This window comes from Citrus clementina, unplaced genomic scaffold (genome assembly GCF_000493195.1).
Source record: "Citrus clementina cultivar Clemenules unplaced genomic scaffold, Citrus_clementina_v1.0 scaffold_3, whole genome shotgun sequence".
In the NCBI taxonomy this organism is placed as follows: Eukaryota; Viridiplantae; Streptophyta; class Magnoliopsida; order Sapindales; family Rutaceae; genus Citrus; species Citrus x clementina.
The window spans coordinates 14386553-14400597 of record NW_006262339.1 but is presented as its reverse complement, the minus strand read 5'-3'; the positions used below and the strand labels follow the sequence as shown (position 1 = coordinate 14400597).

Genomic DNA, 14045 nt, shown 5'->3' with positions numbered 1-14045 from the left:
CCACCTCCTGAGCGACAACAATGTTCTCAATAATATGTTGCCCAGGAACGAAACACGTTTGATGCGGCTCAATGACATGAGGAAGAATATTTTGAAGTGTTAGGATCAAGTGCTTACCACTAGGCTAAAAGCTTAAACTGATAGCCAAGGTACAACTTTATTTCCTTATACCATTGAAGTGCAGAGCCCCACACTAAGCAGCAGGTGGACATGAGGGGCTGCACACTTTTGTAATCGTGCCAACGGGGCGGGCAATTATGCCTTGGGTAACCTTACTGCCACCTCAATAGAAATACACAAAAGGATGTTACACCTACAAGCGCACAGAAGAATTACTGGGGCCCCATAACCCTAACAATCCCCCCCCCTACAAAATTGCTTATGCGGCGGCTTGAACCCGTGACCTCGCTCTGATACCATAGGCTAAAAGCTTAAGCTGATAGCTGTTGTGCAAATTTTATTGAACTTGCAAATACACAAATATATTGTAGAATAGATTAACACTAACGTGTGTCGATCCCATGAGGAAGTGGATTTTAATTATGTATATAATTAATTTTCTATGAGGGTGGTTGGATTTGTGGTGAAAATGATTTGAAAAATTCTAAAATTTAAATTAGAATGGCGGGAATAAATTAAAACGAATTCTTTTGAAATGAAGCACTTGGGTATTCGGATCTGCATCAACATACACCATGGACTAAATATTCCTTATTATTGCCAATTAAATCACAAAGGGGGTTTCCTCTCCTCATGAACCACACTCTGATCAATATGGTGCTAAGGGCTTATGGTGCCAAAAAATCATTGTTGAGTGTTAGAAAATGCATATTTATAAAGGAGAAAACCGTCATTTTACATTTTAAGTCTTACTAACACCTTTACTTTTATGAATTTAACCTTCTTTTGATTTAATTCCGTTTGTTTTATTTTAATTAAGTATTTTATGTATTTTAGGAGCATTATAGTCATTTCACAATAAACGAGAGATCAGATGGAAAAACAGACATCACTTTTGAACTCAGGACGGTTGAAAACCTTAGGAGGAGCATAAAAGGAAAAATAGCACTGTTCACATATACGGTACTATTCACGTGTACGGTATTGTATACGTTACTATTCACGACACTGTTCACGTAGACGGATGATGACGTGGCATTGACCGATGATGTGGCATTGACTGATGAGGTGTCACGATCTTGTTGGGCTAAAATTCATATGTACTGTTGATGGTGACGTGGCAGCATATCAGTGGACGAAAAATCTCGCGTACGGTACATGCATCACACAGGATTATTTTCAACCAAACCGCGTCACTGTTCACCCGAGTCAAACCGTGTTACTGTTCATTCGCGTGGTGAAACCGCGTACTGTTCACGTATACTGTTGACTAATGACGTGGCGAAATCCTGAGCGTCCAAACTGTTTTTAATCCAATGGCCACAATTTACTCAATGTATCTATAAAAAGGGGGCCTCCCCCCTCTAATTTGATATCTCTGAATCCATTTTTGGGATCCATTTTCTGTAATTCCTTCTCAATCTTGTATTTTCTTCATATTTTAATAAATTTCCATTTTGCCCCTAGTTCAATTATGAGTGGCTAATTTTCTTTCAAGCTTGGGTTGAAGGTGAAGTCTCAACATGTGTCATGGGCTTAATTTGGTAAATTTATTTTCTCTTTCCCTCTAGTTTTTGTGGATGTTTTGACTTCTCGTCGACAAATAATAATATTCTTGTCTAGTACCGCCTTGGTTTCACCGGCCCTCTAGTACAAGGTTATTATTATTTGGCACGATAAGCCCTTAGCACCATATTGATTAGAGCGTGGTTCATGAGGTGTGGATTCCCCCCTCATGATTTAATTGGCATTAATACGGATTATTTAGCCCATGATGCATGTTGATACGGATCCAGATACCCAAGTACGTCATTTCAATAGATTTCGCTTCAATTTATTCTCGTCATTGCAATTTCAATTTTAGAATCTCAATTCCAATTTTAGGATAATTTAAATCACTTCCACCACAATTTCAACCACCCATTTACAAAATTAATTCTACATATAATTAAAATCCACCTCCTCGTGGGATCGACACTCTTCACCATTGATCTATACTACAATAGATTCGTGCGCTTGCGAGTACATTAAAATTTATACAACAAGTTTTTGGCGCCGTTGCCGGGGAGGTAAGTAATTTTAATTCATAGAATTAATTTTTGTGAATAATTTCTTTTATTTATTTTCTTGTATTTTTTTATTAAAAAAAAAGTGAATCTACATTTAAAGGTTAGTATTTCTTTTCTTTTTCTCTTCTTTAAAATTCTGTAATTTAATTTTCAATTGAATTTTTTTTTGTTTATCTTATTAATTTATTTTTAGTTAATTTAATTTCACGTATTTGTTTTTGTGTATTTTTATAAAAAGGTTTTAATAGCGCAATAAGGTTAGTATCGTAATTTCTCCCTCTTCTTTATTTTTATTTGTTTTATTCCCATCTTTATTTTATTTTATTTGTTTTGCATGCATGGTCGTAGGTCATTATTTCCTAATCTTGAACCTATAGACCTTGAATTAGAAAAAACACTTCGCACACAAAAATAAATTAAAAATAAAATGGATTTACAACCATAGGAGAGGCCATTTAAGGACTACTTCAGTCCTTTAGCTAATTTGAGCACATCATGCATAAGATACCCAAAGGTAGCTGCTAGGAGTTTTGAATTAAAACCTAGTGTGCTAAATTGTCTCCCCACATTTTATGGCCTAGAAAATGATGACCCATATAATCATCTGAACGATTTTCATGCTATTTGTCAAACTTTTAAATACGAGAATTTTTCAGACGATGATGTTAAACTTAGACTATTCCCATTTTCTTTCAAAGATAGAGCTCGTTCATGGCTTAATACATTGCCTGCCAATAGCATTTCATCATGGGAACAAATGGTAACTAAATTTTTGAATAAATATTTTCCAGTGCATAAAACCAATGCTATTCGCAGGGAAATTTCAGAGTTTACCCAGAGAGATGACGAGCAGTTTTTCGAAACGTGGGAGCGATTCAATGGGCTACTCTTGAAGTGTCCACATCATGGGTACGAGAAATGGCACCAATGCCAATACTTTTTGGAGGGATTATTGCCGAATGTGCAAGAATGGCCAATGGCAAACAAATGGAGGAGAGCTAATGTCAAAAAGTGCATCAGAGATTTAGGAATTCTTCCAGCGACAAGCGGATAATTCCCAACAACGGAGTCGATCACTCAGGAATACTAGAAGAATTAAAGGAGTGAATGAGGTTCACATTGGCGAGTCAACTTCGGGAATCAAAGAAGTCAAGGAGATGGTTGAAGGTCTTGCTCGACAAATAGCATCGTTATCGACTGCTAAATCAACAGAGGCACATGACCCTGACTTATATCCAGATCAAGCCAATGCCATAGGTGTAATGAGAAAGCCATCAAATTACAACCCATACTCCAACACATATAATCCTGGATGGAGAGACCACCCCAATTTTTCATGGTCTCAAGGATTCCAACAGAATGGACCAGCAGCTCCAGCTCCACCAATTCCACAAAATCCTCAAGCCTCTCAGCCCCCATTTAGACCATACAATCAGAACCAAAATTACTCTCAACCCAGACCATGGGAGGATTCATTCCAGAATCTCAAGATTCTTACTCACTCTACGATTGAGCAACAGAACCGCACCATTGATGGACTGCGAAATGAGTTGAGAGCAGGCTTCAACTCACAAGCTCAATTAGTTTCAAGCCTCGAGAAGATGGTGGGACAACTTGCTTCTTCAGTTCAGACCTTGGCAATGACCGTTGAGAAAGGTAAGTTTCCAAGTCAACCAGTGCCTAATCCTAAAGGAGTGCATGAAGCAAGTACCAGTTCACCACAGCAGCATGGAGAGGTCAAAGTAGTGATGACCTTGCGAAAAGGAAAAGAAGTCGACAGCAAAGTGGAGATGCCGGTGACAAAAGAAAATCAAATTGTACCTGTGAATATTGAGGACTCACCACCGGAGGAGAAAGAAGAAACCAACCCACGAGAATATATTCCCAAAGCTCAATTTCCTCAGAGGTTAGCTAAAGGAAAAAAGGGAAAATCCACAGGTGAGATTCTCGAAATCTTCAAACAGGTAAGTGTTAACATCCCTTTGCTTGATGCTATTAAACAAGTTCCATCTTATGCCAAGTTTCTTAAAGACCTTTGTACTAAAAAGAGAAATATGCATGTTCAAAAGAAGGCATTTTTAACAGAAAACGTTAGTTCTATACTCCAACATAAAATTCCTTTAAAATGCAAAGACCCAGGCTCCCCCACTATCTCATGTAGTATAGGGAACCACACAATTGAGAATGCTTTGTTGGATTTAGGAGCTAGTGTAAATTTGTTGCCTTACTCTGTATTTGTGAAACTTGGACTGGGAGAATTACACCCAACTCCAGTGGTGTTACAGTTTGCAGATCGGTCCACGAAAATACCTCGTGGTATTGTGGAGGACGTGCTTATCCAGGTAGACAAGTTTTATTTTCCTGTTGATTTCATTGTAATTGACACTCAACCAATACAGGATTCAAAGAAGCACATTCCCATTATTCTAGGCCGACCTTTCTTGGCAACTGCGGATGCTCGCATTCAATGCAGGACTGGAAATATGCAGTTGTCCTTCGGCAACATGACTATTGTTGAGTGTTAGAAAATGCATATTTATAAAGGAGAAAACCGTCATTTTACATTTCAAGTCTTACTAACAACCCTTACTTTTATGTATTTAATCTTTTTGTGATTTAATTACATGTGTTTTATTTTAATTAAGTATTTTATGTATTTTAGGGGCATCATAGTCATTTCACAATAAACGAGAAATCAGATGGCAAAACGGACATCACTTTTGAACTCAGGACGGTCAAAAACCTTAGGAGGAGCATAAAAGGAAAAATGGCACTGTTCACATGTACGGTACTATTCACGTGTACGGTACTGTATACGTTACTGTTCACGACACTGTTCACATAGACGGACCGATGACGTGGCATTGACTGATGAGGTGTCACGATCCTGTTGGACTAAAATTCTTATATACTGTTGATGGTGACGTGGCAGCATATCAGTGGACGAAAAATCTCGCGTACGGTACATGCATCACACAGGATTATTTTCAACCAAACCGCGTTACTGTTCATCCGGGTCAAACCGCGTTACTGTTCATCCGGGTCAAACTGCGTTACTGTTCATTCAGGTCAAACCGCGTTACTGTTGACTGATGACGTGGCGCAATCCTGAGCGTCCAAACTGTTTTTAATCCGATGGCCATGATTTACTCAATGTATCTATAAAAAGGGGGCCTCTCCCCCTTAATTTGATACCTCTGAATCCATTTTTGGGATCCATTTTCTGTAATTCTCTCTCCATCTTGTATTTTCTTTATATTTTAATAAATTCCCATTTTGCCCCTAGTTCAATTATGAGTGGCTAATTTTCTTTCAAGCTTGGGTTGAAGGTGAAGTCTCAACATGTGTCATGGGCTTTATTTGGTAAATTTATTTTCTCTTCCCCTCTAGTTTTTCTGGATGTTTTGACTTCTCGTCGACAAATAATATTAATCTTGTCTAGTACCGCCTTGGTTTCACCGTCCCTCTAGTACAAGGTTATTATTATTTGGCACGATAAGCCCTTAGCACCATATTGATTAGAGCATGGTTCATGAGGTGTGGATTCCCCCCTTATGATTTAATTGGTATTAATAAGGAATATTTAGCCCATGATGCATGTTGATACGGATCCAGATACCCAAGTACGTCATTTCAATAGATTTCTCTTCAATTTATTCTCGCCATTGCAAGTCCAATTTTAGAATTTATTATCGCCATTTCAATTCTAATTTTAGGATAATTTAAATCACTTCCACCACAATTCCAACCACCCATTTACAAAATTAATTCTATATATAATTAAAATCCACCTCCTCGTGGGATCGACACTCGTTACCATTAGTCTATACTACAATAGATTCGTGCACTTGCGAGTACATTAAAATTTGCACAATAGCTATGGAGCTGAACATCTTCAACATTGCCAAACAACCTCTCAATGCAGATGATGGAATTGTTGATGTGGATTTAATAGAAACAATAGTTGATAATACTTTTGTTTCAAACCTTAGTGATGACCCTTTACAAACATGCTTAACTCACTTTGGTTTGGATTTTGATATTGACAGATCGGTCGATGAGGTCAACGCCCTACTTGACTCAGCACCATCCATGGACACTAATAAATGGAAGTTAAGAGTTGAACAACTAGCACCATCAGAGAAGAAACTCATCCCATCATCAGAATCACCACCGAAACTCGAGCTCAAACCATTGCCCAACACTTTGGAATATGCATTTTTGGGAGAAGAAAGCACTTTGCCAGTAATCATCTCATCATCCCTCAATGACAAACAAAAAGGTAAGTTGTTGGATGTTTTAAAAGAGCACAAAGGAGCATTAGGATAGACCATAGCAGACATAAAAGGTATAAACCCAGTAGACTGCATGCATTACATTCACCTCGATGAAAATGCTAAATCTACTAGTGGAAAGGCAACGTCGGTTAAATCCTAATATGAAAGAAGTTGTTAGAACTGAAGTCCTTAAGCTATTAGATGTAGGTATCATTTACCCAATTTCTGATAGTTCATGGGTCAGTCCTGTGCAAGTTGTCCCCAAAAGGTCAGGAGTCACAGTAGTTACGAATGCTGATAATGAATTGATACCCACTAGAGTAACTACAGGATGGCGTGTATGCATTGATTATAGAAAGTTGAATTCTGTCACACGTAAAGACCATTTTCCTTTACCATTTATTGATCAAATGTTTGATAGATTAGCAGGCCATGAATTTTATTGCTTTGTAGATGGGTACTTAGGATATAATCAGATTCCCATAGCACCAAAAGATCAGGAGAAAACTACTTTCACTTGCCCTTTTGGCACATTTGCATATAGGAGAATGCCATTTGGATTATGTAATGCACCTACTACATTTCAACGATGCATGTTGAGCATTTTTTCTGATATGGTTGAACGATTCCTTGAAGTCTTTATGGAGGACTTTTCTATCTTTGGTGATTCGTTTGATCAATGTTTACATCATCTAACACTAGTTCTGCAGAGATGTATCGAGAAGAACTTGGTCTTAAATTGGGAGAAATGCCATTTTATGGTAAAACAAGGTATTGTTCTCGGTCACATCATTTCGAGCAAAGGTATTGAGGTTGACAAAGCCAAGGTGGATCTCATTTCTAATCTTCCTCCACCCAAAACAGTCAGAAAAGTAAGATCTTTCCTTGGGCATGCTAGTTTCTATAGATGTTTCATTAAAGATTTTAGCAAAGTTTCTAGACCCTTATGCAATTTACTTGCTAAGGATGTACCTTTTATCTTTGATGATTCATGTCTTGTGGCATTTGAAAAACTAAAGCAGTTGTTGACATCATCACCCATCATTCAGCCCTCAAATTGGAGCTTACCATTTGAGCTCATGTGTGATGCATCTGATTATGCAGTAGGAACAGTATTAGGACAAAGAGTTGATCGAATTCCCCACGCTATTTACTATGCTAGTATGACATTAAATGATGCACAGTTGAATTATTCAACTACTGAAAAAGAAATGCTAGCAGTAGTGTTTGCATTAGAGAAATTTCGATCTTATCTCATTGGTAGTAAAATAATTATATTCACATATTATGCTGCTCTTAAATATCTCTCACAAAGAAAGATGCAAAAGCTAGACTAATTTGTTGGGTGTTACTTTTGCAGGAATTTGACTTGGAATTCAAAGATAAGAAAGGGACAGAAAATGTTATGGCAGACCACCTCTCTCGTCTCCATTTTGATACAATTACAGAGCCATTAATATTGAATGAGTCATTTCCAGATGAACAATTAATGAGTGCGGAAGTATTGCCTTGGTATGCTGATATAGTTAATTATCTTGTTACAGGTAAACTTCCAGAGCATTGGACCACGCAAGACAAGGCTAAATTCTTTGCAGAAATAAAGAATTTTTTTTGGGATGACCCGTATTTGTTCAAGTATTGTGCAGATCAAATTGTTATACGATGTGTCCCAGAAAATGAAATTCAGAATATTCTTTCATTCTGCCATGAACAAGCTTGTGGAGGCCATTTCAGTGCTAAGAAAACAGCAACTAAAGTTTTACAATGTGGTTTCTATTGGCCAACTATATTTTGAGATGCTTACACTTTCTGTTCTTCATGTGATAGGTGTCAACGAATGGGGAGCATTACACGAAGGAACATGATGCCATTAAATCCAATTTTAGTGGTTGAGATTTTTAATGTATGGGGTATCGACTTCATGGGATCATTTCCCCCTTCTTTTGGCCATCAATACATATTGGTTGCTGTTGACTATGTATCGAAATAGGTAGAAGTAATTCCATGCAGAACCAATGATCACAAGGTGGTGATAGGATTTTTGAAAAGTAATATTGTCTCACGCTTTGGATTCCCTCGAGCAATAATCAGTGATGGTGGTGCCCACTTTTGTAACAAAGCATTCAAAGCTCTTTTGACAAAGTATTCAATCACACACAAAGTGGCGACTCCGTATCATCCGCAAACTAATGGCCAAGTTGAGATATCCAATCGAGAAATAAAGCACATATTAGAAAAAACGGTGAGGCCAGACATGAAAGATTGGTCGTTAAGCCTTGATGATGCATTATGGGCATATAGAACGGCTTTCAAGACCCCGATTGGGATGTCACCCTACAGGCTAGTGTATGGAAAAGCTTGCCACCTACCTGTGGAACTCGAGCATCGTGCGTATTGGGCCATCAAGAAATTCAATTTTGACATGCAACAAGCCAGCTCAGAAAGAAGATTACAGCTGGCAGAACTTAAGAAATTCGCAATGATGCATACGAAAATGCCAAGATTTACAAGCAACGAATGAAAGTCTTTCATGACAAGCAAATTATGAGAAAATCTTTCACTCCAGGTCAGAAACTGCTTTTATTCAATTCTCGCTTGTACCTATTCCCAGGTAAATTACGCTCTCGTTGGTCTGGTCCATTTATTGTACATATTGTTTTTCCACATGGGGCAATTGAAATTAAGGACCTAAAGAATGGTGTCACGTTTAAAGTTAATGGTCAAAGATTAAAGCCATATCTAGAATACCAACCACATCGATAAAACACCAAAATAAATTTGAGTGACCCACCAGATTTGAATTGATTTTTTTTTTCGGTGATTTGATTTTTTTTTCTTTCTTTATATTATTCTTTTGCTAATTGAAATTATTTTTGCATAAGTGTGTTTGTTTAACTATTAAGTTTTCTCTTATCATTTTTTATCATGAGTACCTTACTTAGACCGTTCCTCCTGAACATTCTTAAACCACTTCAACGTGTCAAAACTCATCTCAAAAGGCAGATTCAATTTTGTAAAACACATCGTATTTGGGCTCTATAACCACTAGAGTTAGTAGCCTATGTTGAGGGTTTAGAAAGCCAACTCAAAGACATTGAGAGAAGTGTTTACGACATCCAATTGGAGCTTGAGGTAAATTCAATAAGATGACGATTTTAATTTTCTTTGTGTGTTTTAATTTGTTTTTCTGTTTGTGTGCTTTAGTTTGTTACCCTGGTGAAGTAGCGGATAATGGTACTCCGTGACAATCAAGTCGGTTACTTCAGTTTCCCATAATAACTGATATTCTGAGGCGAAGGTATGGACAGAAACGAGATTCTAGCGAAGCTTCACAAGCGATTCCCTTCACTTCCTCATAATGCCTTCCTTACGATCTATAAAGCTCGGTCCGAACGCATGCGATTGCTCATGAGGAATAACATACCTGCTGATATTCCTTGGTTAATTGAGGCGAAAGTACGATCGGCAGGTGAGTTACCTTAAAATTTATTGCATACATGTCTGGTTGTGGTAAAGGAAATTATACAAGAAAATGACGAGCTCGAAGAATTTCGGTTGCTTGTCATAAGTGTGCCAGAATGAGTTGCAATAAAAACCCATGTTCTTTAGGAATGGTGTCTGATAACAGGGAAGATAAGATTCAATTCATTAGGGATGGATTGAATAAGGAGTCATTGGATGATATTCTTTTGTCTCTTGAAACGCATCCCAGTGGATATGTGCAAGGAGCGATTCTCCAGTTATGGCCATGATTCCAGAAAGAGCATGCACGATATAGTCTCGGGAATCTGACAATAAACGACCGTATTTGCCAGTTTATAAGAAAACTGGATAGGAAGCCTATCATCGACCCATAGAGGGCGTTCAAGCCGTTTCTGGACGTAAAACCAGAGGAAGATGTGAGCCACAGTCGCAACTACCTGTAAATATCCTTTCACTTTACTGTTATTTTATTTCACTATTGTTTTATTGTGTGTATTATTGTCTTTAATAATTTTATTACTGTTTGCTTTTTCCTTATTACTGTTTGCTTTTTTCTTTTTACTATTTCCTTTTTGACTCGCGAGCCACGTGCTTTACGTGTTATTTGACACTGACATGTTACCTCATACACAACTGTGACCCACTGTCACCAAGACTCTTAAATGTGATTTTTTTTTTGTCAAGCACTCACAAGTTGTTTTTTTGAGAAGTATCACAATGGTAGCTACTCCAAATAGACAATTCAAGAACATTTGTGTGCTTTCTGGATTTATCTATGGCAAACATAAAGAGTTCGTTGAGGCAGCCATCGATCTTGGTCGAAGTATAGCAGAGAGAAAATCAAAAATGGTCTCAGAACCAGCTTTTATCAGAGGAAGTCAAGTGTTAGGCATCATCCCCAGAGTCTTAAAACCATTGGGCAGTTCGTCTGACTCATCAACTGGAGAAGAGTTAGTCGTCTCAGGTATGCAAGAAAGAATAACTGAAATGCTTAATCATGCTGATGCTTTTATTTTCCTTGCAGGAGATCTTGCAACACTAGAGGCACTTATCACACTAGCATCTTGGGCCCATCTGCACATCCACCAGAAACCCATCGGTTTGTTAAATGTCAATAACTTTTATGATGGCTTTATCGCATTTCTTAACCATGCAATAAAAAACTATTTCATTCCTTCTAATGTGAAAAACCTTTTTATTTGTGCTCACACTGCTAATGAGCTACTTGATCTATTACAAGCTTATAAACCGGAGCCAGACCCCTGGACCTTTGTGTTGGAGCGCCCAAATAATGATGGTAACAGTAGCCGCAGTAAGAAGTACAAATTAGATTTAACTCTCCGCTTGTAAATATTTTCTTTTGTGTTGCACCACCCAGGTGATGTCTTCTAAACTCTACTTATTTCCTTTCAAACATTGAGGACAATGTTTCGTTCTGGTTAGGGGGAGGGAATAGTCGACAATTGTGGAATTTTAGTTAAGTTTTTACCAATTTTTTGTTGTAGAAACTAACTATTGCTAACTTTTTGTGTTGAAGATGGCTGAATATAGAGGGTAGTGACTCTAGAAACGCATTTTCATTGTTTAAAAAAATTAATTAATTAAAAAAAATTTCTTTTTCTTTATTAAGTTTTGATGTTCATTTTTCTTCTTCTTTTTAATTTCTCCTCTATAAATATACATTTTCCAACTTTTGAGTCGAAGATGGCTGAATATGGAGTGTAGTTCCTCTAGAAACGCATTTTCTTTATAAAAAAAAAACCATTTTCGTTTTCTATCATTTTACGTGTAACTTTTCTAATTATTTTTTATGCATCATTTTCACATTTCTGAATGCATATTTTCCTTTCATGCTTAGAATAGGTTGGGGGGTAGAATGTTGTTTAAAAAAAAAATTGTGTGATTTGTTTTAACATTGGATGACATGATTAATTTCAAATTTTAGTATTTGTATTATCTTTGGTCTTAAGTGATGTTATATTATGTTTGCTACTCTACATGTTGATATCGGAAACAAATATGAGTTGCTTGAAGGAATGAACATGTCATAAATAAGTACCAAGTGAGTTGTTGAGCCTATCATTTTCTTGGAGAGTAACCCTTTTGCCCATTCTCTATACAGCTTAACAGTTTATTATTTTATACACGATCTCTAGATTTCTTTTGAGTTAACCCTTAAAAAAAAAAAAAACCTTTTCTTTGTTAACTTATCATCTTGACCCACTCCGATTTGGAGTATTACCCGATGTCTTATAAGTTCCATCACCTATTTATGTTTGAGAAAAATGTAAATAATTATTTTGTTCAGTGAAGTTATGCCAAAAAAAAAAAACAAAAGTTTTTGTTTCAAAAGAATAAAAATAAAAATAATAGGTGAAATCCACCTTGCAACTTCCAAAAAAAAAAAATTCTCTGCATTTTTCTCAAACATACACTTTGTTTTCCTTATTTCCCTTCTTTGTTAGCCATGTCCCTAGCTTACGTTACGTCCTAATAAAAGTCCTTCTTGATTTTAGGGAACTATAGTTTGATTTTAGGGAACTAGTTATATGGGCTAAAAAGATGTAGTGATGCATAATAAAAAAAAAAGATAAATAAAGTGGGTTGACTAGCATTTTTGTTTGACTTGAGATCGTATTATTTCTAAGCTGAGGGCATATTTATTTCATCTTAGTGAGAGCATGTGATATCACTTCTTTATTATTTTCTCTCTCAATTACCATTCATTGGAGTGACTATTTTTAATGGGTTTAATTTATTTGTGAGAGTGTCAGTACTTCCAGTGAGATTTTGGGATTTGACATGTCATTCTTGAAAGTAGATATAACAAAGTCTACTGGGCTAATTCATGTGGATGGTTGATGTGAGTGTGATGTTGCTTTAGACTGGAGATAATGCTTATACTTTTATTTGATTGCTATCATTAATCTGATTGAATAAACACGGGTGTTTCTAAATTAAAAAAAATCATTTTGAATTTGAATTTGAATTTGAATTTGAATTTTATTTTCGCTTCATTTGCTAGGGACTAGCAATAAGCTGGTTGGGGGGTGTGTTGAGTGTTAGAAAATGCATATTTATAAGGGAGAAAACCGTCATTTTACATTTCAAGTCTTACTAACACCTTTACTTTTATGAATTTAACCTTCTTTTGATTTAATTCCGTTTGTTTTATTTTAATTAAGTATTTTATGTATTTTAGGAGTATCATAGTCATTTCACAATAAACGAGAGATCAGATGACAAAATGGACATCACTTTTGAACTCAGGACGGTCGAAAACCTTAGGAGGAGCATAAAAGGAAAAATAGCACTGTTCACATATACGGTACTATTCACGTGTACGGTATTGTATACGTTACTGTTTACGACACTGTTCACATAGACGGACGATGACGTGGCATTAACCGATGATGTGGCATTGACTGATGAGGTGTCACGATCCTGTTGGGCTAAAATTCTTATGTACTGTTGATGGTGACGTGGCAGCATATCAGTGGACGAAACATCTCGCGTACGGTACATGCATCACACAGGATTATTTTCAACCAAACCGCGTCACTGTTCACCCGGGTCAAACCGTGTTACTGTTCATCCACGTGGTCAACCTGCGTACTGTTCACGTGTACTGTTGACTGATGATGTGGTGAAATCCTGAGCGTCCAAACTGTTTTTAATCCGATGGCCACAATTTACTCAATGTATCTATAAAAAGGGGGCCTCTCCCCCTTAATTTGATACCTCTGAATCCATTTTTGGGATCCATTTTCTGTAATTCTCTCTCCATCTTGTATTTTCTTTGTATTTTAATAAATTCCCATTTTGCCCCTAGTTCAATTATGAGTGGCTAATTTTCTTTCAAGCTTGGGTTGAAGGTGAAGTCTCAACATGTGTCATGGGCTTAATTTGGTAAATTTATTTTCTCTTCTCCTCTAGTTTTTGTGGATGTTTTGACTTCTCGTCGATAAATAATAATATTCTTGTCTAGTACCGCCTTGGTTTCACCGGCCCTCTGGTACAAGGTTATTATTATTTGGCACGATAAGCCCTTAGCACCATATTGATTAGAGCGTGGTTCATGAGGTGTGGATTCCCC

General features: G+C 36.9%; 1 non-coding gene across 1 annotated transcript; it reads right to left on the bottom strand.

Annotated features, from left to right (window-relative positions):
* Positions 1 to 2997: 2997 nt before the first annotated feature.
* On the bottom strand, positions 2998 to 3101 carry LOC112100529. The gene has a single exon (XR_002906897.1). It is a non-coding gene; the product is annotated as a small nucleolar RNA R71 (small nucleolar RNA).
* Positions 3102 to 14045: the final 10944 nt, after the last annotated feature.